Raw genomic sequence first — 25,127 nt, 5'->3', positions numbered from 1 at the left:
ATGCCCCTTGTCCTTCCTTTTTCCCCACATATATTGACTTCAAATGAAAATATCATGAAGAGCTATCTAATTGTCAGAATCTAAATCATTATATATTAAAAAGAAAAGGTAGGCTCAGAAAGGTAGCTTTTAGTTTGTTTTTTGTTTTGTTTGTATTCTACATTGAGATGATGGTGTTTACACTGTGAAAAACTATAAAATTATTAGAATCTGTTAAAAATATTTGAGACAACCTGAAATTACAAATGTTAACTGTATTTTATTTATCATAAAATGTAAGGTCTTCACCTAACACATTTTGCATGTTTTTTCACATTCTAGATAAATAAGTGGATTGTTATAGCAGTCTAATAACTTTTTTATTGCTTTGGTACTTTGCTTATATTGTTTGATCATTATCCTATTTTCCTTCCTTCTTCCTTCCTTCTTTCCTTCCTTCCTTCCCTCCTTCCTTCCTTCCCTCCTTCCTTCCTTCCTTTCTCTCTTTCTTTCCTTCTTCTTTCTTTCCCTCTTTTAATTTTTTTATAGGGCCTCACTCCATCACTCAGGCTAGAATGCAGTAATGCTATCTCGGCTCACTGTAGCCTCAGACTCCCAGGCTCAAGTGACCCACCCCAGCCTCCGTAGTAGCTAGAACTACATGGATGCACCACCACACCTGAATAATTTTTGTATTTTTTGTAGAGATGGAGTTTCACCATCTTGCCTAGGCTGGTGTTGAACCCCTGCACGCAAACAATCCTCCTGCCTCAGCATCCCAAATTGCTGGGATTAGAGGCATGAGCCAGTATGCCCGGCCCATCATTCTAGTTTCAATCCTACTTTCCTTCGGGCTGGTTTGAAAACTCACCATTATATTACAGAGTTCAAAGAACAAACCCCAAATTATTACATACTTTTTGGTCAATATTTATTTGTAATGTGGCTTTTGTCTTGGAAGTTTTGTTAAACTCTATTCACTACCTGCCACTGCCTTTCTTAGGGGACTGCCAAGACCTAAATGGAACATTTTTGTGTTACTTACTCTTGATAGATTGCAGTCTGGCAAAGTTGGAGTTGCACTGTACTTGGCTAACTGAAAAATGACCTATTCTTCCTCAGCCATAGTTGAATCTTCAAAAGAAAATTTAAAAAATAGCTTATAGAAAGGCTAAAGGAAAATTATTATAATGCTTTGCTATTATCTCAAATTCCTTCAGTGTTTCTGAAACCAAAACAAGAATAGTTTGTATGTGTTCTCCAAGGTCTAGTCATTTTTTATGTGATAGATGCCAGGAAGTAAAATCTTCTATATACAGATTCGTGAGAATTTGATATGATCCTAATAAGGCAAAACTTCTCCTATGGAAGGGAAGGAGACATCAGATCCAGCAAGGAGCACTCTGAACTTCCGTGATGCTAAGCCACCTACCTCCATGAAGACACTGGTAAGGAATCTTTCAGAACCTAGCTTGCCCAGCAAAACAGGATAAGCCCAGGACCAGGAAAATAAAATCTGATGGTGTTCAGGAGTCCTTCATTGGAAGACTTAGAACTGAGATTTAAACATGCCTTTTTTTCCTCTTGCAAAGTATTAGGTTTTGAAATGTATTAACATTGCATCTGCCTGCTATTTTTAAGAAGGAACAGTCTTAAAGGAGTTATTTAAGCAGAAACAAAGGATGACAATTACTTTCATGAATACATATGAAAGTATAACACTCACTGGTAGACGTTAATACATAGTCAAATCCAGAATACTGTAATGGTGGTATGTAAATCTACACATCTCTAGTATGAAGGTCAAAAGTAAGTATGATTAAATAATAACTAAAGCAGCCAGGCATGGTGGCTCACACCTATAATCCTAGCACTTTGGTAGGCTAAGGCAGGCAGATTGCCTGAGCTCAGAAGTTTGAGACCAGCCTGGCCAACATAGTGAAACCCTGTCTCTACTAAAAACTCCAAAAATTAGCTGGGCATGATGGCAGATGCCTGTAGTCCTGGCTACTTGGGAGACTGAGGCACAAGAATCACTTCAACATGAGAGGCAGAAGTTGCAGTGTGCTGAGATCATGCCACTGCACTCTAGCCCGGGTGACAGAGCGAGACTCTTGTCTCCAAAAAAATAAAAATAAAAATAAAAATAAAAACTAAAGCTATAATAAGTTGTTAAGAAATACACAGTTTAAAAAGATATAAATTGTGACATCAAAAACACAAAATTGCAGGGGGGAGGGTAAAAAAGTCTAGATTTTTTTTTTTTTTTTTTTGACGGAGTCTCGCTCTGTTGCCCAGGCTGGAGTGCAGTGGCGCAATCTTGGCTCACTGCAAGCTCCGCCTCCCGGGTTCGTGCCATTCTCTTGCCTCAGCCTTCCGAGTAGCTGGGACTACAGGCGCCTGCCACCGCGCCCAGCTAATTTTTTGTATTTTTAGTAGAGACGGGGTTTCACCGTGTTAGCCAGGATGGTCTCAATCTCCTGACCTTGTGATCCGCCGGCCTCGGCCTCCCAAAGTGCTGGGATTACAGGCGTGAGCCACCGCGCCCGGCCAAAAAGTCTAGATTTTTTTGTATGTGACAGAAGTTAAGTTGTTATCAGCTTAAAATAGTAGCCTATAACTTTAAAAGGTTTTATGGAAGCCTCATGGAAACCACAAAACAAAAATCTACAGTACATATTCAAATGATAGCATTAAAGAAAAATCATCAAATCACAAATATGGACAACAAGAAAGGAAGAAAGAAACAAAGGAGCTACAAAACAACCAGAACATAAATAACAAAATAGCAGTAGTAAGTCCTTACCAGTAAATAATACTCTTGAATGTAAATGGATTAAATTCTCTAATCAAAAGATAGAGTGTCTGATGAGATTTAAAAAAAAAAAAAAAAAGCAAGAACCAACTGTATGCTCCCTACAAAAGACCCACTTAAGCTTTAAGGACATGCATAGGTGAAAGTGAAATGATAGAGGATGATATTCCATGCAAATAGCAACCCAAAGAGAGCAGTGGTAGCTATACTTATATCTGATAAAATAGACTTCAAGTCAAACACTGTTGCAAGAGACAATGAAGGTCATTATTTAATGATAAAGGGGTCAATTCATCAAGAGGACACAACCATTGTAAATATATATGTATTCAACATTGGAGCACCTAAATACATAAATCAAATATTAATGGACCGGAAGAGAGAAATAGATAGCAATACAACAATAGTCAGAGACTTCAATACTCTACTTTCAACAATTGATAGATCAACCAGACAGCAAATTAAAATGGAAATACTGGACTCGAATGAACAATTTTGACCAAGTGGACCTAATAGACATACACAGAATATTCCATCCAACAGCAGCAAAATACACATTTTTCTATAGTGCACATGGAATATTACACAGGATAGACTATGAGTTAGGCTACAAAACAAAGTCTTAACAAATTATTGAAATCGTATCTAGTATCATTTCAGACCACAAGGGTATCAAACTAAAACTCAATAACAGGAGGAATCTTAGAAAAGTTAAACACATGGAAATTAAGCAACATACTCCTGAAAAACAAATGGGTCAAAGAAGGAATCGAAAGGAAAATGTAAAAATAGGTTGAGACAAATGACAATGGAAACACAATATACCAAGACCCATGGGATGCATCAAAGTCAGTTCTAAAAGGAAAATTTATACTAGTAAATGCCTACATTAAAAAAGAAGAAATCTCTCCAATAAATAATTTAATATTATGCCTCAAAGAATAAGAAAAGGAGAAATAAACTAAACATAAAGTTAGCATGAGGAAAGAAATAATACCAATCAGAACAGAAATAAATCAAATAGAGAACAGAAAAACTGTAGAAAGAACTGATAAAACTAAGAGTTGGTTTCTTGAAAAAATAAAATTGGCAAAACCTTGGCTAGTCTAAGGAAAAAAAGAGAATATTCAAATAAATTAAATCAAAAATTAAAGTGAAGAAATTACAACAGACACCTCCATGGTAAAAATGATTATAAGGGAATATTATGAACATTTTTATGCCAACAAATTAGACAATCTAGAGGAAATGGAAAAAATCTTAGAAAAATATAACCTACCAAGATTGAAATAGAAAGCCTGGACAGACCAATAACAAATAATTAGATTGATGGAGTAATTTTAAAACCTCCCCCAAAAGAAAAGCCCAGGACCAGATGGCTTCACAGATGAATTCTTCCAAAAATTCAAAGAGTTAATACCAATACTTCTTTTTTTTTTTTTTTTTTTTGAGTCGGAGTCTCGCTCTGTCGCCCAGGCTGGAGTGCAGTGGCATAATCTCGGCTCACTGCAAGCTCCGCCTCCCAGGTTCACGCCATTCTCTTGCCTCAGCCTCTCCGAGTAGCTGGGACTACAGGCGCCCGCCACCATGCCCAGCTAATTTTTTTTTGTATTTTTTAGTAGAGACAGGGTTTCACCCTGGTCTCGATCTCCTGACCTCGTGATCCGCCCGCCTCGGCCTCCCAAAGTGCTGGGATTACAAGCGTGAGCCACCACGCCCGGCCAATACCAATACTTCTTAAGCTCTTTTGAAGAACAATGCTAGAGGAAATACTTTTAAATACATTTTATGAGACCAGCATCACCCTGATACCTAAGCCAGACAAATACATCATCATAAGAAAAGAAAACTACAGGGCAATTCCTCTGATTAACAATGATGTAAAAATCCTCAATAAAAATTAGTAAACCAAAACTAACAAACATCAAAAAGATTATACATCATAATCAAGTAGGATTTATCCTCGACATGCAAGACTGGTTTAACATATGCAAACCAATAAATGTGATACATCACATTAACAGAATAAAAGATAACCACATGATCATCTCAAATGACTCAGAAAAACTCCAACATCCTTTCTTGATAAAAACTCTCAAAAGTTTAGATATAAAAGGAAAGTTTCTCAATGTAATGATGGCCATTTTTTAAAAACCCACAGCTAACATTAAAATCAATGAGGGAGAACAAAAAGCTTTTTCACTAAGATCCAGTACAAGGCAAGGATGGCCACTCTTGCCACTTCTATTCAACATAGTGCTGGAAGTACTAGCAAGAGCAATCAGACAAAAAAAAAAAAAGAAAGAAAAATGAAATGAAAGGCATCCAAATCAGAAAGGAAGAAGTCAAATTATCTCCATCCACAGAGGACATGATTCTGTATGTTTAAGAAGCCCACCAAAAAATTGTTACAACTAATAAATGAATTCAGTAAAGTTGCAGGACACAAAATCAACATGCGAAAATCAGTAACATTTTTATACACAAATAACAACATAAATGAAAAAGAAATCAAGAAAGTTACCCAATTTATGATAGCATTAAAAAATTAAAACACTTAGGAATAAATTTAACCAAGAGGTGAAAGATCTGTACACTGAAAACTATAAAACATTGATGAAAGAAACTGACGAAAACACAAATAAATGGAAAGATATCTTGTGCTCATGGACTGGAAGAATTACTATTGTTTAAATGTCCATATTACCCAAAGCAATATACAGATTTAAAGGAGTCCCTATCAAAATCCCAATGACATTCTTCACAGAAATTTTAAAAAAAAATTCTAAAATTTTTACTGAAACATAAAAGACCCCAAATAGCTGAAACAATTTTGAGAAAGAAAAACAAAGTTGGAGGCATGACACTTCTGCTTTATAATTATATTACAAAGTTATAGTAATCAAAATAGTATGGTACTGGCATAAAAACAGACACATAGACCAGTGGAATACAATAGAGAGCCCAGAAAAAAATCCAAACATATATACGGTCAACTAAATTTTGACGAGCACACTAGGAGGACACAATAATAAAAGATTAGTCTTGTCAACGAATAGTGCTTGGAAATTTGTATTTCCACACACAAAATAATGAAACTGGACTCTAATACTATACACAAAAATCAACTCAAAATGGATAAAAGACCTGTATATAAGATCAGAAACCATAAGACTTCTAGAAGAGAACGTAGAGGAAAGGCCCCTGGACATTGGCCTTTGCAATTATTTTTTGGATATCACACCAAAATCTCAGGCCACAAAAGCAAAAATAAATTAATGGGATTATATAAAACTAAAAGGCTTCTGCACAGCAAAGGAAACAATCCACAAAATGAAACAGGAGCTTATAGATTAGGAAAAAGTATTTGTAAACCATACATCTGGTAGGGGTTACTATCCAAAATTTAAAGAACTCATACAACTCAATAGTGAAAAAACAAATAACCTGATTTTTTAAATGGGCAAAAGTTCTCATTTCTCCAAAGACACAAATGTGGCCAACAAGTATATGAAAATGTGCTCAACATTATTAATCATCAGGGAAATACAAATCAAAACCACTATGAGATACCAACTCACACACGGCTATTATCAACAAATGAAAAGATAGCAAATGTTGGTGAGGGTGTGGAGAAAAGGGAACTCTTGTACATTGTTGGTGGGGATGTAGACTGGTATAGCCATTGTGGAAAACAGTATGGAAGCACCTAAAGAAATTTAAAATAGAACTACTGTATGACCCAGCAATCCCTCTTCTGGGTCCATACCTAAAGAAAGTGAAATCACCACCCTCTAAAGATATCTGCAGTCCCATGTTCATTGTAGCATTATTCACAGTAGCCAAGATATGGAAACAATCTAAGTACCCACTGATGAATGAATAGATAAAGGAACTGTGATATGATATGATATGATATGATATGATATGTTCATTGTAGCATTATCCACAATAGCCAAGATACAGAAACAACTTAAATGTCCCTTGACAGACGAATGGATAAAGAAACTGTGGTGTGCGTGTTTGTGTGTGTGTGTGTGTGTGTGTGTGTGTGTAATGGAATATTATTCAGCTCTAAAAAATAATGAAATCTTGCCATTTGCCACAACGTGGATGAGCCTGGAGGACATTACTCTAAGTAAAATAAGCCAGACACAGAAAGAAAAATATTGCGTGATCTCACTTACATGTAGAATCCTAAAAATATCAAAAATACAGAGACATAGAATAAAACAGTGGTTACCAGGGGTATGGAGGTCCAGGGGAGGAAATGGGGAGATGTAAGTCAGAGGACACAAAGTAGGAAGTGTGTAGGATGAACAAATCTAGAGCTCTAATGTACAGCATGAAGACTGTAGTTAATAAAATTGTACTATGTACAGGTTTCATGCTAAACGAGTAGGTTTTAGCTGCTCTTGCTACTAAAACAAAAAAAATTGGCAACTCTGAGAGATGATGAATATGTTAATTTGCTTCACTATAGTAACTTTTTTTTTTGAGACAGGGTTTCACTCTGTCATCTAGGCTGGAGTGCAGTGGCGTGGCCATAGCACACTGCAGCCTTGAACTTCTGAGTTCAAGTGATCCTCCCACCTCAGCCTCCTGAGTAGCTGGGACTACAGGTGTGTGCCATCACACCCAGCTAATTTTGGCTTTTTTTTTGCAGATGGGGTCTCACTATGTTACCTAGGCTAGTCTCTAATTCCTGGCCTCAAGCGATCTTCCTGCCTCGGCCTCCCAAAGTGCTGGTATTACAGGTGTGAGCTCCCAAGCCCGGCCTAGCGTAACCTTTTTACTATATATGGACCTTATAACATCGTGTGGTATAACTTAAATATACACAATAAATTTTATTTTAAAAAATAGACAAAAGATTAACTCAGAGTCGATGATCTAAAAGAAGAGTTAAAACCATTAAAGCAGAAAACAAGTCTTTATGACCTTGGATTTCATAACAGATTCTTAGCTATGACACCAAGAGCACAAACATTAAAAGAAAAAATAAAATGGACTTCATCAAACTACTTTTTGCATCAAAGGACTTCCTCAAGAAGGTGAAAAGACAACAAAATGGGAGAAAATATTTGCAAATCATATATCTGATCATATCCAGAATATGTAAGGAACACTTACAATTCAATAACAATAAGGCAAACAACCCAGTTTAAAGATGGGCAAAGAACTTGAATAGATATTTCTCCAAAGATATACGAATGGTCAATAGGTACTAGAACAATTGTTCAACATCATAAGTCATTTAGGAAATGCAAATAAAAATCACAACGAGATACCACTTCATACCTACTACAATGGCCATAATAAAAAGAAAAGAAAAATAACAAGTGTTAGCAAGAATGTGGAGAAATTGGAATCTGTGGGCGTTGCTGGTGGGAATGTAATATGGTGTAGCTGCTGTGGAAAACAGTCTGGCAGTAACTCAAAAAAGTAATTGATTATATGACTCATCAATTGCACTCGTAAGTATATACCCAAAAGAACTGAAAACACGTACTCAAACAGACACTTTTACACCAATGTTTGCTGCAGCATTATTCACCATAGCCAAAAGGTGGAAACAATCCAAATGTCCATCAACAGATAAATGGATAAACAAAATGTACTATGCACATACTGTGGAATATTATGCAGCCATTAAAAAGAATGAAGTTATAATGCATGCTACAACATGGATGAACCCTGAGAACATCATGCTAAGTTAAATAAGCCAGCCACGAAAGAAAAACTATTGTAAGATTCCCCTTATATATCTAGAATAGGCAAATTCATAGAGACAGAAAGTCGATTAGAATCTATCAGGGACTGGGGGAAGTGGGTAATGGAGAGTTATTACTTAATGGTCACAGAATTTCTGCATGGGGTGACAGAAAAGATTTGGAAACCGATAGTGGTGATCGCTGCGCAATGGTGTTGTATGTGTAATTAATCCCACTGAATTGTAAACTTAAAATGGTTGGAATGGCATATTTACGTTATACATATTTTACCACAATAAAAAAATCTTAAGATATGCTCATAACAGGTAGAAGCTATTATTTAAGGTTTTAAGTACCCTAAAATTTCAAGTGTTTTTAAATCTAGTAGCCATTGCAGAAAATTGTTGCCTAACAGGTCAGAAAATGAAGGCAGCACTACAAAGGAATTTGGGGGACAATGAAACAGTTCTGTACATAACCATTACAGTGTGTATTTGTCAAGACCCGTAGAACTAGAGTTGAACAAACAAAGAAATTATAGATAATGACAGCTAGGTTTGTATCTGTGGGAGAAATAAATTACAAACAGGCTAAAAGAAAATTCTAGAACAATCCCTGTGCTAAGGGACTAGAGTTAGAGATATCATTATGAACAAATGTTTAATATGTATACAGATGGATATACAGAAATAAATATAGACACATGGATTGGTATACACACAATCATTTGCTAGCTCTAAAAGCTGAGAGGGGTTATAAGCAATGACCATCTAGAGGCAATGGGGAATCCTAGGCGCCAGATTTTGGGTTCTAAATGCCATTCTCCGATAAAAGGAACCATGTTTCTTAAAGAAACGGGTGATTCTTGCAAATAGAAGAGGTTCATCTTGCAACGACAGAGGTAAGTTAGTGCTGAAAAGAAACATGCAAAAAGATGAGAGAACTCCTAATAATTTGAGCAATAAACAAGAACAGTAATGAATTATAACCCAAAAAGTAAAATAACTATCCATAAATCAATAAATATCCGTGAGTCTATATACAACAGAAAGAAGGAAAGAGGAGGAGGGAGGGTGAGAGGAAGGGAAGGAGAGAGGAAGAAAAGAAGATAGGGAAGGAAGAGGGAGGAAGGAAGGAAGGAAGGAAGGAAGGAAGAAAGAAAGAAGAAAAAAAAAGAAAGAAAGAAAGAAAGAAAGAAAGAAAGAAAGAAAGAAAGAAAGAAAGGAGGGAGGAAGGGATTTTCCCTAACAGAATAATTCCAATTAATACATGGAGAAGAAATGTGGAAAATAGAATGTCACCGTTAGGGTGCCACAGTTATAACTGCAGCAGGCAAGACCCACTGACAAACACTAAAATTAGTGAGCAAAACTTTAAAGAGGATCAGGGCATTCACGTTGCTTCAAAATATCTGCCATCAAATATTTGTTAATAACTGTGGTAGTTTTAACACGTGTACAAATCCTTAAACACTCCCTCCAGGAATTGAAGCTTAATACCCCTGGATTGGACTTAATAATTCCAGGGTCTGGACTTCGTAACTCACTTCCAAAGCACAAAGTATGGAAAGGGGAAATGGTAACTTTACAGTGCACAGACCTGGCAGACAGTACCTTAACCAAGTGATCAAGCCCCACATCACTAGTAATAACACATAATGACATTCAGCACCCAAAGTCCATAACCTCAATCTAATCATGAGAAAACATCAGACAAAACTGAAAGACGCTCTACAAAACATCTAACCACTGCTCTTCTAAAGTGTCATGGTCATGAATGACAAAGAAAAACTGAGGAACTGTCATGGATTGAAGGAGATTAAGGAGGCATGACAACTAAAGGCAGTGCAGTATCCTAACCTGAATCCTAGAACAGGAGAAAGACATGAGTGGAAATACTGGGGAAATCTAAACAGTTTGTAATTTAGTCAATTTGTTGAGCTCATCTTAATTTCTTAATTTTGATTATTGTACCATGGCTATGTGAGATATTAACATTATGGGAAGCCAGGTAAAAGGTATATAGGGACTGTCTGTACTATCTTTGCAAGTCTTCTGTAAGCCTAAAATTATCAAAATAAAGAGTTTTAAATTTGTTTAGCCTCAGCTGAATACAAGGGCTATACTCAGCAACTTGAAGTGGAAGGGTTTCAAACCCTGGTGACTGAAGTTGAAAATTAAAACAACTCAGCAGTAACCACTTACTCCTTATTACTACTCACCAGGGTCAGTTGTGTCCAAGTTTCCCAAACTAAAATCTACCAGGAAATTGGCTAGGGGAGCATTCTCGGTTGTTGCTCTGCAAGCTGGCCCTATTTCAATCCACCCAGCTGCAGGCCCTGCAGTGGACTAGGGAGATTCAGCTTCCAGTTCAACCCCTTTCTCCTGTTATCCCTGCATCATGGCTGTAGTTTAGCCCTGGTGGGTAATTTGGATGTTGGGGATGGCTAAGCTGAAACAAAACAGATGGACAGATGAAAATTGGTGATGATTGGTACTTTGTAGAAAGGTGAGAAAAGCATGAAGAATGTACAGTTGATCCCTAAACAACACGAGTTTGAATGGTGTGGGTACACTTATACATGGATTTTCTTCTGCCTCGGCCGCTCCTGAGACAACAAGACCAACCCCTTCTCTTCCCCTCCTCCTCAGCCTACTCAACATGATGACAACAAGGATGAAGCCTTTTATGATGATCCACTTCCACTCAGTGAATGGTAAACATATTTGCTCTTCCTTATGATTTTCTCAATAACATTTTCTTTTCTCTAGCTTACTCTGTGGTAAGAATACACTGTAACATACGTATAAGAATACACATTACATACAACATACATGTACGTATAAGAATACATATAACATATAAAATATGTGCTAATCAACTATGTTACTGGCAAGGCTTATGGTCGACAGTAGGCTATTAGTAGTTTTGGGGGAGTCAAAAGTTGTATGTGGATTTTCAACTGCACAGGGAGTTGACACCCCTAACCCCTACATTGTTAAAGGGTCAACTGCAGTAATGTTCAGCTCTGTCCTTTCTTCTTTTTTTTTATTTTTTACTTTTTGAGATGGAGTCTCGCTCTGTCGCCCAGGCTGGAGTGCAGTGGCGCGATCTCGGCTCACTGCAAGCTCCGCCTCCTGGGTTCATGCCATTCTCCTGCCTCAGCCTCCCGAGTAGCTGGGACCACAGGCGCCCACAACCACGCCCGGCTAATTTTTTGTGTTTTTAGTAGAGACGATGTTTCACCATATTAGCCAGGATGGTCTCGATCTCCTGACCTCTTCTTACTGAAAATGCATGCAGCGTTGAGGTAAGCATCTACCTTAAGGACAATGCAGAGGAAACCCTCTGGCTGACAGAAATTTTATTCCCTGAACTGACAGCTACTCTTACCTGATTAAATACAAACTTTCCATCCCTGCCAGTATCTTTTTGACAACATCCAGAACAGGGATTTCCAACCTATCACCTCTGGAGCTCCTTGAAGAAGTAAAAGGGGATTGGGGATAAGTGGGATTTTGAATTTTGAATATTTCTAAATGTCTAATGAGATCATTTATTTACCTGTGATAAAGCCACCCAGAATAATATGTAAATTGCATTTGCTTCAGCTGGAATCACATCCACTCAGTATGGAAATATGGGTTATTTTTATTATATTTTTATTTATAAAAAATAACTGATCAAAAGTGCTGATAGGAAGATACGTCTTAAATTTTCAAAAGAGGGAGATAAATGGACTATTAATGAATGACTTTTGTTCAGGAGGCAAAAACCTTTGAAAACACAGGGTTTGTGGGGCAGCAATGATTAGGAACTAGTGCACTACCTGTAAGATTGATCCCTGCCCTTGGCCTTGGACTCTGAAAGTCCCCACTCCTACCCCATCATCAGCATCCTCACCCCCAGCACTTCTTCCTACCCTGGAAAGCCTTTTCTGGTGATCTTTTCCTGTAAATTAGAAGTGCTTGGTAATTTAATGTCATCTTAATTGATTTATGCATATACAAGAAAGCTATAAACCTCAAAACATGAACATGATTCATAAAGACTTGAGTAAATACAGTGTCTATTTTTACATCTTCAGGATTACAATTTGTTATTTAAAATAGATTCTCTAAGAAAGATGAACTGAATTTAAATCATGTTTATTTATACTCCTTTTTCCAAGTTGCAAATTCACTGTTAAGTTGAAGTCTGCCTATGCCCACACACGAATTTCAGCTCATAGTAACAAGAATTTATATGGCTGTGATATTTACTAGTGTTAGATCCCTCCGGGCTAAAAGGATGTCAGTGAATTCAAGGTAATGTCATAAGCATAGAAAACACTGACTTTTAGAAATGTCTGGTGCCAAAAGATGATGAAAATACTTGTAATACAGCACTTTATTCTTAGGATATTCTGAAATGCTTTATATCTTAAAATGTTTAAAAATCAATACTACTTTTTACTTTATAGCTGGTTTATAGAACATAGTACACATCCTTTAGAAGCTAAAAAACAACAACTGTAAATCCAATTTACCCAAGCATATAAAAATTTTCACAGAAGCAGAAAAGGTTCACCTAATATTTTAGGGACAGAAATCTATATCTATATAATGGATCACTGAAGTCTGCTAGTGAAGTGTACTAGTTCCTAATCATTGCTGCCCCATGAACCCTATGTTTTCAAAGGCATTTGCCTCCTGAACAAAAGTCATTCATTAATAGTTCATTTATCTCTCTCTTTTTAAAATTAAAGACATGTCTTCCTATCAGTACTTTTGATCAGTTGTTAAATACATTAATTTATATTCAAAATTAATTATCTATCTCAAACACATTCCACAAAAAAATACACATATTAGGAACTCAAGGATCAGTATTTCTTTAATCAGTGTACAAAACACATGAAAGGAAAGAACTGCTTCAGTAGACGAAAGAAAATAGAAATATCCCAACCACCTTTATTTAATTCCATTTTGTTTTCTAAAACACTAAAACTAAAGGAAGGATTAAGAGAGTAAAATGTAAGAAAAATAATTTGACATGACTTTTTTTTTTTATACTTTAAGTTTTAGGGTACATGTGCACCACGTGCAGGTTTGTTACATATGTGTACATGTGCCATGTTGGTGTGCTGCACCCATTAACTCATCATTTAACATTAGGTATATCTCCTAATGCTATCCCTCCCCCCTCCCCCCTCCCCCCACCCCACAACAGGCCCCAGTGTGTGATGTTCCCCTTCCTGTGTCCATGTGTTCTCAATGTTCAATTCCCACCTCTGAGTGAGAACATGGGGTGTTTGGTTTTTTGTCATTGTGATAGTTTGCTGAGAATGATGGTTTCCAGCTTCATCCATGTCCCTACAAAGGACATGAACTCATCCTTTTTTATGGCTGCATAGTATTCCATGGTGTATATATGCCACATTTTCTTAATCCAGTCTATCATTGCTGGACATTTGGGTTGGTTCCAAGTATTTGCTACTGTGAACAGTGCCACAATAAGCATACTTGTGCATGTGTCTTTATAGTGGCATGTTTTATAATCCTTTGGGTATATACCCAGTAATGGGATGGCTGGGTCAAATGGTACTTCTAGTTCTAGATCCCTGAGGAATCGCCACACTGACTTCCACAATGGTCGAACTAGTTTACAGTCTCACCAACAGTGTAAAAGTGTTCCTATTTCTCCACATCCTCTCCAGCACCTGTTGTTTCCTGACTTTTTAATGATGGCCATTCTAACCGGTGTGAGATGGTATCTCACTGTGGTTTTGATTTGCATTTCTCTGATGGCCAGTGATGATGAGCATTTTTTCATGTGTCTTTTGGCTGCATAAATGTCTTCTTTTGAGAAGTGTCTGTTCATATCCTTCACCCACTTTTTGATGGGATTGTTTGTTTTTTTCTTGTAAATTTGTTTGAGTTCATTGTAGATTCTGGATATTAGCCGTTTGTCAGATGAGTAGATTGCAAAGATTTTCTCCCATTCTGTAGGTTTCCTGTTCACTCTGATAGTAGTTTCTTTTGCTGTGCAGAAGCTGTTTAGTTTAATTAGATCCCATTTGTCAATTTTGGCTTTTGTTGCCATTGCTTTTGGTGTTTTAGACATGAAGTCCTTGCCCATGCCTATGTCCTGAATGGTAATGCCTAGGTTTTCTTCTAGGGTTTTTATGGTTTTAGGTCTAACATGTAAGTCTTTAATCCATCTTGAATTAATTTTTGTGTAAGGTGTAAGGAAGGGATCCAGTTTCAGCTTTCTACATATGGCTAGCCAGTTTTCCCAGCACCATTTATTAAATAGGTAATCCTTTCCCCATTTCTTGTTTTTGTCAGGTTTGTCAAAGATCAGATAGTTGTAGATATGAGGCATGATTTCTGAGGGCTCTGTTCTGTTCCATTGGTCTATCTCTCTATTTTGGTACCAGTACCATGCTGTTTTGGTTACTATAGCCTTGTAGGAAGAGGATACAAACAAATTGAAGAGCATTCTATGCTCATGGGTAGGAAGAATCAATATCGTGAAAATGGCCATACTGCCCAAGGTAATTTATAGATTCAATGCCATCCCCATCAAGCTACCAATGACTTTCTTCACAGAATTGGAAAAAACTACTTTAAAGTTCATATGGAACCAAAAAAGAGCCTGCACTGCCAAGTCAATCCTAAGACAAAAGAACAAAGCTGGAGGCATCACGCTACCTGACTTCAAACTATGCTACAAGACATGATGTTTTTTTATAGTGTGGTAGGGTTTGTCTCTGTTTCCTGACCCAAATCTCATCTCGAATTGTAATCCCCCCATGTCAAGGGAGAGAGATAATTGGATCATGGGGGCAGTTCCCCCATGCTGTTCTCATGAGAGGAGTGAGTTCTCATGAGATCTGATGGTTGTATCTCTAAGTGTTTGGCATTTCCCCTGCTTGAACGTCTCTCACCTGCCACATTGTGAAGAAGGTGCCTGCTTCCCCTACACCTTCTGCCATGATTATAAGTTTCTGAGGCCTCCCTAGCCATGCAGAACTGTGAGTCAATTAAATCTCTTTCCTTTATAAATTACCTGGTCTCAGGTATTTCTTTTTAGCAGTGTGAAAATGCACTAATACATAGTGCTAGCCTGTATTTGCTTAAAATAATAAAAGAAAAGCATAATCGGATAGTATTGGAATAATCATATATCAGAAAAACACCTTTTTTTTTAACCTCTCTGAGATTTTCTTGGCTCCTTAGATTAGGTTGAATGAACAACAATGTCTTCAGCTTTTCAAAATCTTTGCTCTATAAAACAAAGTGTATTTATATTGAATGCATCCCACTTGTCACCATGGACAAAACTTCTTCTAAAAACTAGGAAAGGATTTATCGCCTATGGAACATGAGGCGTTATATTTAATTTTGCACACACATTTTGTTGAAATGACTTTAAGAAACAGATTTACTTAAAACAATTGAAGCACCAAGCATGGAATTCATTGGTCGTGTTATAAATAGACAAGTTTAATTATAACTAAGACAATAGGCCCATTATAATAAATTGAGAGTTGTTTGCATAACAAAATGCTATTTCTTGAATTATGATTATGATTTACCCTATGAATATAGCTTAATTTCAGATCAGCTAAGTCAAATAGGGTTCACATTCACCAAACAGATTTCATGTACCTATAAAAAAGGGTCAATAGTAGTCATTTTCTTCTTATCTAGGGAATTCAGTTTGAAAATAGTATTACCAACTAAGGGCTATGCCATAAGGTGAAACATAACTCAGTTCAGTTGTGTTTATTTATCCCAATTATGCATTATCTTTAACTATTTATTCCGGGTCTTCGGTATCAACATAAACAATTATTTCCATGCTTTATCTTGCTATCACCCTACTCTTCACATCACATATGTGATGATAAAAATCTGAATACAGGCCAGGCATGGTGGCTCATGCCTGTAATCCCAGCACTTTGGGAGGCCAAGGTGGATGGATTACCTGAGGTCAGGAGTTCAAGACCAGCCTGGCCAACATGGTGAAACCCTGTCTCTAAAAAATTACAAAAATTAGTCGGGCATGATGGTTGGTACCTGTAATCCCAGCTACTCAGGAGGCTGTAGAGGGAGAATCGTTTGAACCTCGGAAATGGTGGTTGCAGTGAGCTGAGATTACACCATTGCACCCCAGCCTGGACAACAGATAGAGACTCCATCTCAAAAAAAAAAATAAATTTTAAAAATCTGAATACAGATCTAAGATACTCCTTGACCTATTCTGATAAGTGTTTGTTCTTAATAGTAAAAATAATACTAATAACTTATTGAGCATTTAGTATGTCAGACACTCTTCCAAGCCCTTTATATGTATTAATTAACTCATGAAGGCAGTTTCCATTTTTTGGTTTCCTGTATAAGAAAAAACTCTCCTGGTTATTTAATATGCCTATGAATGACATACAGGCAATATTCTGACTTAATCCTTCTGGTTTTTTGTAGCTATTTGTAAAAAGGGAATGAAGGACAGCAGTACCATATAGCCTATCAAAAAAATATAGTGAAGATGACACAACACGTAATCCTATACAGCTTGACTACACAGGGAATTATTAATACATCATAAAGTGTGAAGCAAATTAACACTCCCATCATAGCTGGAATTGTTCTAATAGGATCTAATACCATTTGCATGAGCTCATGAAAAATGGAATTTTACCCAGTCTAACCCTAATGAGTCCAATCTACTCAAATGAATGCCAGCAAGCAGCAGAAAATTATTATTGATGTAATAAATAACAATGTAACAGTACCAAATAAAAATAACAGAGGAAAGTAAATTGTTTTGCTTGATGTCAGTATATTCCCCAAATACATATATCAAGGAATTTAACTATATTAAGCATAATCAACTGTAATTTTCAGAATTAAGTTTTAATCTGTGATGGAATGTGCATCTATAAGCTTGAATTATTTTAACGTTAAATATTTTAAATTTCAAGCTAGTCTACAAAAACACATAACTATGAAAATAGCTAATACATTCATGTGCATAGAAAAAATGGAGGAAAATATACCAAAATGTTAAAATTAATCATCTGCCATTTAGGAAATAGAATTTTTTAGCCATTTTTATTTTCCTCTTGATAACCTTTCTATAATATCCAAGTTTCCTACACTAAACCTGTATTACTTTTATTTTAAATTTTTAAAAATAGCTACAATTTTTTCTGATTACAAAAATAATACATTTACATTTCAAAAGTGAAAATTTGTTGAAATTCTACCAACCATAATCACTGTTATATTTTGATGCATTCTAGATCTCCCTGATTCTCTGTGTCTTTATCTGTGTGTGTGTCTATAGAGTGGGAGAGATGGAGCGAGGGAGATGTTTATATATGTATATGTATGTTAGTATGAATATATATTCACACACACACATATATATATAAACACATCTGTACAAATATAGAAACATAATTTTATAGAAATAAAGTTATACTATTCTGTTTTGTAGCTGATTTTTTTTCCTCAATGGTATATTGATTTTTTTCCCATGTGTATATCATTATTTCTAATAGCTGCATCTTATTCCATTACATGATACATCAAAATATATTTAACCCAGTCACTGCTCAGCATCCAGTTTAAATATCAGTGCATCTAAGAAGGCTTCACTTGCCTCTCCAAGTTAAGGTTCAATACCCATCTTATGTGCTCCAACCACAGTCTATACCACCAGTATATACTCGATCAATGTTTAGTTGACTTTCTTCCTTCCTAAACTGTAAGGTATGTGAGGACAGGGATCATCTATTTCTAGTTAACTTTTATAGCCCAGTGCCTACTACAGTGCCCAGTAGGGGTAGGTACCCTATAAATCATTGTTGAAATATAAATTGTTTCTTTCTTAAAAACCATAAACAGTAAGATGAACATCCTTGAACATACAAATCTGTGAACCTATCCAATTGTCCTCATGAAGTAAATTTCTAAAATTGGAATTGCAGAAAAAAATGCTATGGGCTTTTTGAACTTTAATACATATTTTTAAATTGCCCTCCAAATCCCTGTAGGAATTTACATTCTCACCATCAGCAAATGAGTCTATCCATTTTACCATGTCCTTAAAATACTGAGCCTTGTTATCCCTTTTAAAAACGTTTCCAAATGTGATATCTTATTACTATTCAGCATTTTATCGTTACAAAAACATTTTAGTATGTTAGAGATTTTGCTATCCTTAAAACTAGATTGGGATGTAAATGAAAAATACTAACCAAGTTATATTGGGAAAAATTGTTCATGCTAAATAATGGCCCATTCACTGAATGAGTCTTCATATTCAAGTAAAAAAGTGCCCACTCTTCTGTGTGACTCTTTTCAATGTAGCTAAAGATGATATAAATTGAAAATATAAACACATTAGAAAAATATATATATCAGTACCTACTTGATGGGGAAAATCTGCACAAAAACAAGCTAACATTGAGATAAATCATGGATTCAAAAAACAAGGTGAAATTGTCAATTTACTGCTGAGGAGGTGATGTGTTGCTCTGACACAGGAAGTTGGAAGATGCTCTGTTGTGCATTCCAATGGTCTGTTGTCTCCATCCACAGGGATGCTAAACAATACCCCAAACTCACTGTGTCAAAAGCAAAACTCATGTTCTTCCTCTTTTCCCCAAGAATACTTAGTAAATTTTAGATCCAAGGCTATCGTATTATGTCTAAGGGTAGTGCTGCCCAATATGAAAAAGCAGTTAATATAAACTGAGATGTGCTGTAAATGTAAAAAATACCCACTGCATTTTGAAGACTTAATATGAAAAAAGAATGTAAAATATCTTATCAATAATTTTTACATAGATAATCTGTTGAAATGACCATTGTTACTGGTGGAAGTTATCTGAGTTACCAGTGTCAAATCCGTATATGTCTGCAGCTACCTCAATTCTTGCCTCCTCAGAAGAAGGTATTCGACTGAGGGGCATAAGGCAGAAAAGAGACCGAGGCAAGTTTCAGAGCAGGAGTGGAAGTTTATTTAAAAGGCTTTAGAACAGGAAAGAAAGGAAAGGAAAGTACGCTTGGAAGAAACCCAAGTGGGCGCCAAGGTCAAGGGCCCCATTTAACCGTGATTATAGGACTTTATAGGCTCACCTCTTTCCCATGACCCATTCTTCCCTTAGGGTGGGCTGCCTACACGCTCAGTGCCCTCCTTACCCTTGGGAAGGGGGCATGTGCAATGTGTTTAGGAAGTTGTATACATGCCCATCTGAGCCTTTCTTCCCTTTTCCAGTGGAGTGTCCCCAAAAGGTCATACTTCGCCATTGTGTCTCTTAAGGAACATGCCCAGGAAGTTCCTTCTCCCTGGCATCTGCATTCGATTAACACTTTAATATTAACAGCTGTGGATCATCAGGAGATTGTCTCTCCTTGGCACCCTGGTGCCCGGTTGCCTAATTATCATTTTTAGAGAGGCAGTGTGATAATTGTTGAACCATCACCTGACATCCCTAGTAGGTTGGGGAGAAGAGCCCTCTCCTGCCCCACTCATGCCTGTCTAACTACCTGTAACAACCATGTTTTTGAGATATTAGGTTGAAAACATACCATTCAAAATAACTTTACCTGTTTCTGTTTTCCCTTTTTTTAATGTGGCTACTAAAAACATTAAAATTGCATATGTGGCTCATGTTTATGACGTGCATTATATTTGTATTGGACAACAATGGTCTAGACCAGTGAGATCAAGGGCTAGATCATGAAGCTAATTATCAGGTTGGATGTTATGCCCTAATAATCCTGCAGAAAGGAACAAGAAAGTGAGAATAAAAAGGAGAAAGGGAAATCCCATGAATTGTGCTTGGTGTGGACTTTGGCAGTCAGCGAAGGGATCTTCCAGGCATGAGAGACAGAGTAGAAGCTGAGGAGAACTATAAACCTGAAGATAAGAAACCTATGTTATACATGCCAGATTGTCTAAATCTGTGGCTCTCACTGTGTTAGCTCTCTGATGTTGTTGGCAGAGCTTTTAGCAGTGCCTCAGGACATTCTAGTCATATCTGAGTTGGACTGCCAGGTAGCAAACTTGAGCTAGAGTTAAGGTTAAAATGAGAAGGTGTGGAAGCTAAACAACTCCATGTTGGATGCTAATCCACCATGTTGACTTATTAACCCCAATTCTGGGAATGCCTCTAAGATTTCTATTTTATTTACCATTCCTTGTGTACTTACATCCCCTTAGATCAAAACAATGTTGACCATAAATCCTGCCCTTAGGTAGACTCACGTAGCATTCCTGCCTTTGCCTGAGGGGTCAACTGTAATTGTTCTACACATTCCTTCCCTGAGGTCTGGGGGGTAATGGGATTAAGAGTGGGTAATCCACCATCTTGTCTTACGTCACCTGAGGCACAGACATGCTTCTATTCATAAGTCCCTATTAAATGTTTCTTTCTGAGAAACTGGATTTGTCAATCTCTTTCTTTGGCCTCTCTGCTTCCTTGGACTCTGGGGGTCATTTTGCTTGGACCTGCCCACCATGGAATGATGGTATGTCTCCCATAGCCAGGAGTGACCCTAAGACAGCCAAGAGGATTTGAAGGACAGAAATCAGCTGCCCCACCTACCAGGAAAGTCCTTTTCCACTGCCAGCCTTGAAGTTCTGGCTTTGGGTTGGGGGTTCTGTTTGTATGTTTTTATTTTGGTTGTGCAGTTCAAGGATGGCATCATTCCCTAAGGACCTCCTTTAAAGGACCTGCAAAACCCCAGTCTAACCCAATCTTAAAGTTTACCTGAACCCAATCTGAAGTTGCCACATGCTTTGGAATCTGTGTCCTGAAATCTGTGTCCTGTTATCACCAAGTTCCTCTTTGTATCCATCCCCTTTCCCAGTGAGCAGATATCAGCCTAGCCCCAGTTACTTCAACTTCCCTCCTGGTCTTATTCCATGGAAATCTCCGCATGCTGAGCTACTTGGTAACAAAGGCTAATGATCTCTAAGGTCTTTTTCAATCTATTGTTACCATAACAAAAAGCATATCAGTGGTTGCCTGGGCCAGTATGGGAGTTATTACAATAACTTTTGGGAGTAATGGGTACTTTCATGATTTTGATTGTGTGATGGTTTATGGGTATATATATATATATATATATATAAATGTATCAAAATGTACACTTTACATATGTCAACTACACTTTCATAAAGCTGTTAAAAAAACAGCATTAACATTAACATGTTTCCTTCTCATAATCAATTTCATCAAACAAGAAATCAATGATGAAATACTTATGTATAACCCACTCTAGCTATCTGAGTCCCTGGTAGGAATAGGGACTCTCTTGGCCAAACAGCATCTCAAAGGGAACTTATTCTAGCATCTGCTTTACACACATAAAACAATATTTTAGCATCATACCTTCCATAATATATCTCAAGGTGCTCATCAGAAGAGAAAGTCATCTGATATACATTTGAAACCACTGGATTGTTTGGTTGTCTTTCCATATGAAGAAATATCTCTAGTGAATAAAGAATAAAACTCTGAAAACCTTCACCACCCAGTAGAGTAGAGTCATTGTCTTAGGTCAGGTTTCATAGAAGCAGAGCCTGAGAGGAGAATTCTTATGCGAGTGATTTGAAGCTCTTGAGTGAAAACTCTCAGGAAGTGCCACAAGCAGGACAGGAAATGAAAGCAGCCAGGCAAAGATGCAGGGCCAGCTGCAGTCCAGCCCCAGCCTGATCCCACAGGCAGCAGTGGAAAAATGACTGACACCACAAAGGTGTTCCCTATAAGGCAGCAATGTTGGCTCTATGTACCCCCTGGTCAGTCATCCTTTAGCTACTGACCACACCTGAAAGTCTTGAGGTGTAACCTCCTGTGCATCTCCCAGCAGGTAGCTTCCATCAGAAAGGACAATTCTTGAGACAGGGTTGCAGCTGTGGGCTGTTGGCAACCTATGCTCGTAGCACCTAGAAAATGGGGATATGATTTGTCCTCACTAAATTCATGTTGAAATTTGATCCCCAGTGTGACAGTGTTGGGAGGTGAGGCCTAGTAGGAGGTGTTTGGATCATGAAGGTGGATCCCTAAGAACGGCTTGCTGTCCTTCTCGTGGTAGTGAGGAAGTGCTCACTCTGCCAAGGCTGTATTAGTTCTCACAAGAGTGGATTAGTTCTTGACAGAGTAGGTTGTTATAAAATCAGGCCATCTCTCGTGTTTTGTCTCTGTTTGCATTTGTCCACTGCCCCTTTGACCTTCTCTGCCATGTTATGACGCAGCATGAAAGCCCTCACCAGAAGCCAGGGCCATGCCTTTGAACTTCCCAGCCTGCAGAACTGTGAACAAAATAAACCTCTTTCTTCATAAATTACCCAGTCTCAGGTATACTGTTATAGCAACATAAAATGGACTAAAACATCATATAATCTTAGAAAAGTTACTTAACTCTGTATTTCAGTTTCCTCATCTGTAAAATGGGGCTTATGAGAGCAGCTGCTTCATACGCTTGCCAAAACTAAATAAAATAACAAAGAACTCAGAATAGTACTTTATTTTAAACTGTATATGCAATTTACTTAAAGTCATGCATAGGACATAATGCTCAATAACTGTTATAAATTTTATTGTTGTTGCTGTTATCCTGTCCTCAGGGATGCCTACACCAGGTGTCTCGTTGCTCAAGTGCTATCCAGGTGCTTTATACATCTGGACACCCAGGATTGAAACTTTTTGTCTCAGTAATGAACTTAAGGGTTACCTAAAGATTCCACATCTAGGTGACTGCCTAAATAGATACATGCACATATCCATTTAATCTGACATTTCTCCAAGCTCAAAATCAAACAAGTGTAGAGCCAGACCAGGCAGCTCATGCCTGTAATTCCAGCAACATGAGAGGATTGCTTGAGCCCAGCAGTTAGAGGCTGCAGCAAGCTATGATTGTACCACTGCACTTCGCCCTATCTCTTAAAAAAATAAAAATAAAAAAAATTTAAACAGGGGTAGCCTTTTGTGTGTTTCTCTTTAAAGAGTGGGATGGGTGCTATTTCTTCACTGGCTGCTTTTTACTTATGTGGAGACCCTCAATAGGCAGATTCTTCTTCTAGTCTGTGGTAGGAAAGACAAAACAAAAAAAACCCATCTCTTTCCTAAGCCTCCAGACCTCAATCATGAAACCAGAGTTTCCCTCAGGCAACAATGTCCCCACCAAGTTACACCCAAGTATAATTTTGCACAAAGTTATACATACCCAAGTGTAATTTTGCACAAAGTTATACCTGAAGCAACACTTCAAATCAAAGTCCCAGCGGCCAATTCTCTGATTCTTGCACCCTCCAGAGGCAAATATGAAAAACTTCAGACGCTTCCTCCAGTTCTGTCTTTTAGTTTGGGGAAACAAACTGGCATCTCTGACCCACACCTGACTAGAGAAGGTGGGATGGGTCAGTGGCGAGTGGGCACGGCTCTCTGGAGAGGGAAGGCAGCGATTCCAGGAGTCGGGGTCGCCTCGCTGCGATGGCAGGTTCAGCTTCGGTTCACTAATCGCAACCAGCCCCACCCCGCCGGAGACGGGGAGAGCCCTGACGGCTGCAGGCCGGCACCTGGGCGGATGTTACCTTTTGCTGCATAGGGTCAGTCCACAGACGTGCACCAGCACCCCGGCGACCCGTCGCAGCCTTCCCCTCGCCCCGGGCTGGCGCGGCCTCCGGGAGCCCGAAGGGCTTGGGGCCAGGACCATGGGAATCCACGCGCTTCGGCCTCGCAGTCCCCGGGGATGCTGTGGGCCCTCTGCATCCTGCGAGGCGGGGTCCGGGGAGGACACACCCTTGGCCCCGCCTCTCGAAGCGACCCTTTGGATTTTTCTCTTCCACACCGGCTCATCCGAGTGGAGCCCCCCACCCCACACCCCGCAGTGATCTGGGGATGGGAAAGAGGGACGGGCACTAGCGGTGGCACTGCAGCTGGAACCGACCATGCGTATGTGGAGGTGGGGGATGTGAACTTTTATTTTATATGAAATTAATAAGGATAAACTGAGGAGGTAGAATATAACATCTTCGTTCATTCTTAAAAGAATGCATGGCTTTTAAATAAACGTAGCGGGGCAAGAGAGACCCTAGGGGTGGCGTTGCCTTGGGTGCAAGTTTGAGAAGCGGCTATTAGGTACACAGGTGCTTGTTTCTAAATTCGAGTTCTTGACGCTACACTCCGCGGCGCGCTCTGGGTCTGGGTCTAGGACACGCCCTCCGGCTGCGATCCATGTTGACCCCCCACAAGCCGAGGTGCGAAGGAGGATCGCAGACCTTCGCCCGGGTCAAACTCCTTCACCGAGAGAGCGTGTAACCTGCATCTGGGCCCTCCTGGAGAAAACAGAGAGGCCTGGGGCATAAAAAGCCATTTGCAGAACGTTAGACAACTGGGCTGTAAAAGCAGAGGTCTCTCCTTGGGCTGTAGGATAAACCACACTGATGGCTCGAGGGGCCCTAGAACAGTTCCTTCTGTTAGGGTGATTCATAAGTCATTGCTGTGTTGGTGGGTCAACAGAATAGGCCCGGTTGCTTTAAATTTCCTGGGAAGTGAAGCTAAATATACTTTAGTCATCTATAAGTAGTTACAATGCCATCAGCAACAGCCATGT

Source organism: Nomascus leucogenys, chromosome 9 (assembly GCF_006542625.1).
Source record: "Nomascus leucogenys isolate Asia chromosome 9, Asia_NLE_v1, whole genome shotgun sequence".
Classification (NCBI taxonomy): Eukaryota; Metazoa; Chordata; class Mammalia; order Primates; family Hylobatidae; genus Nomascus; species Nomascus leucogenys.
Note: the sequence above shows the minus strand (reverse complement) of the source record.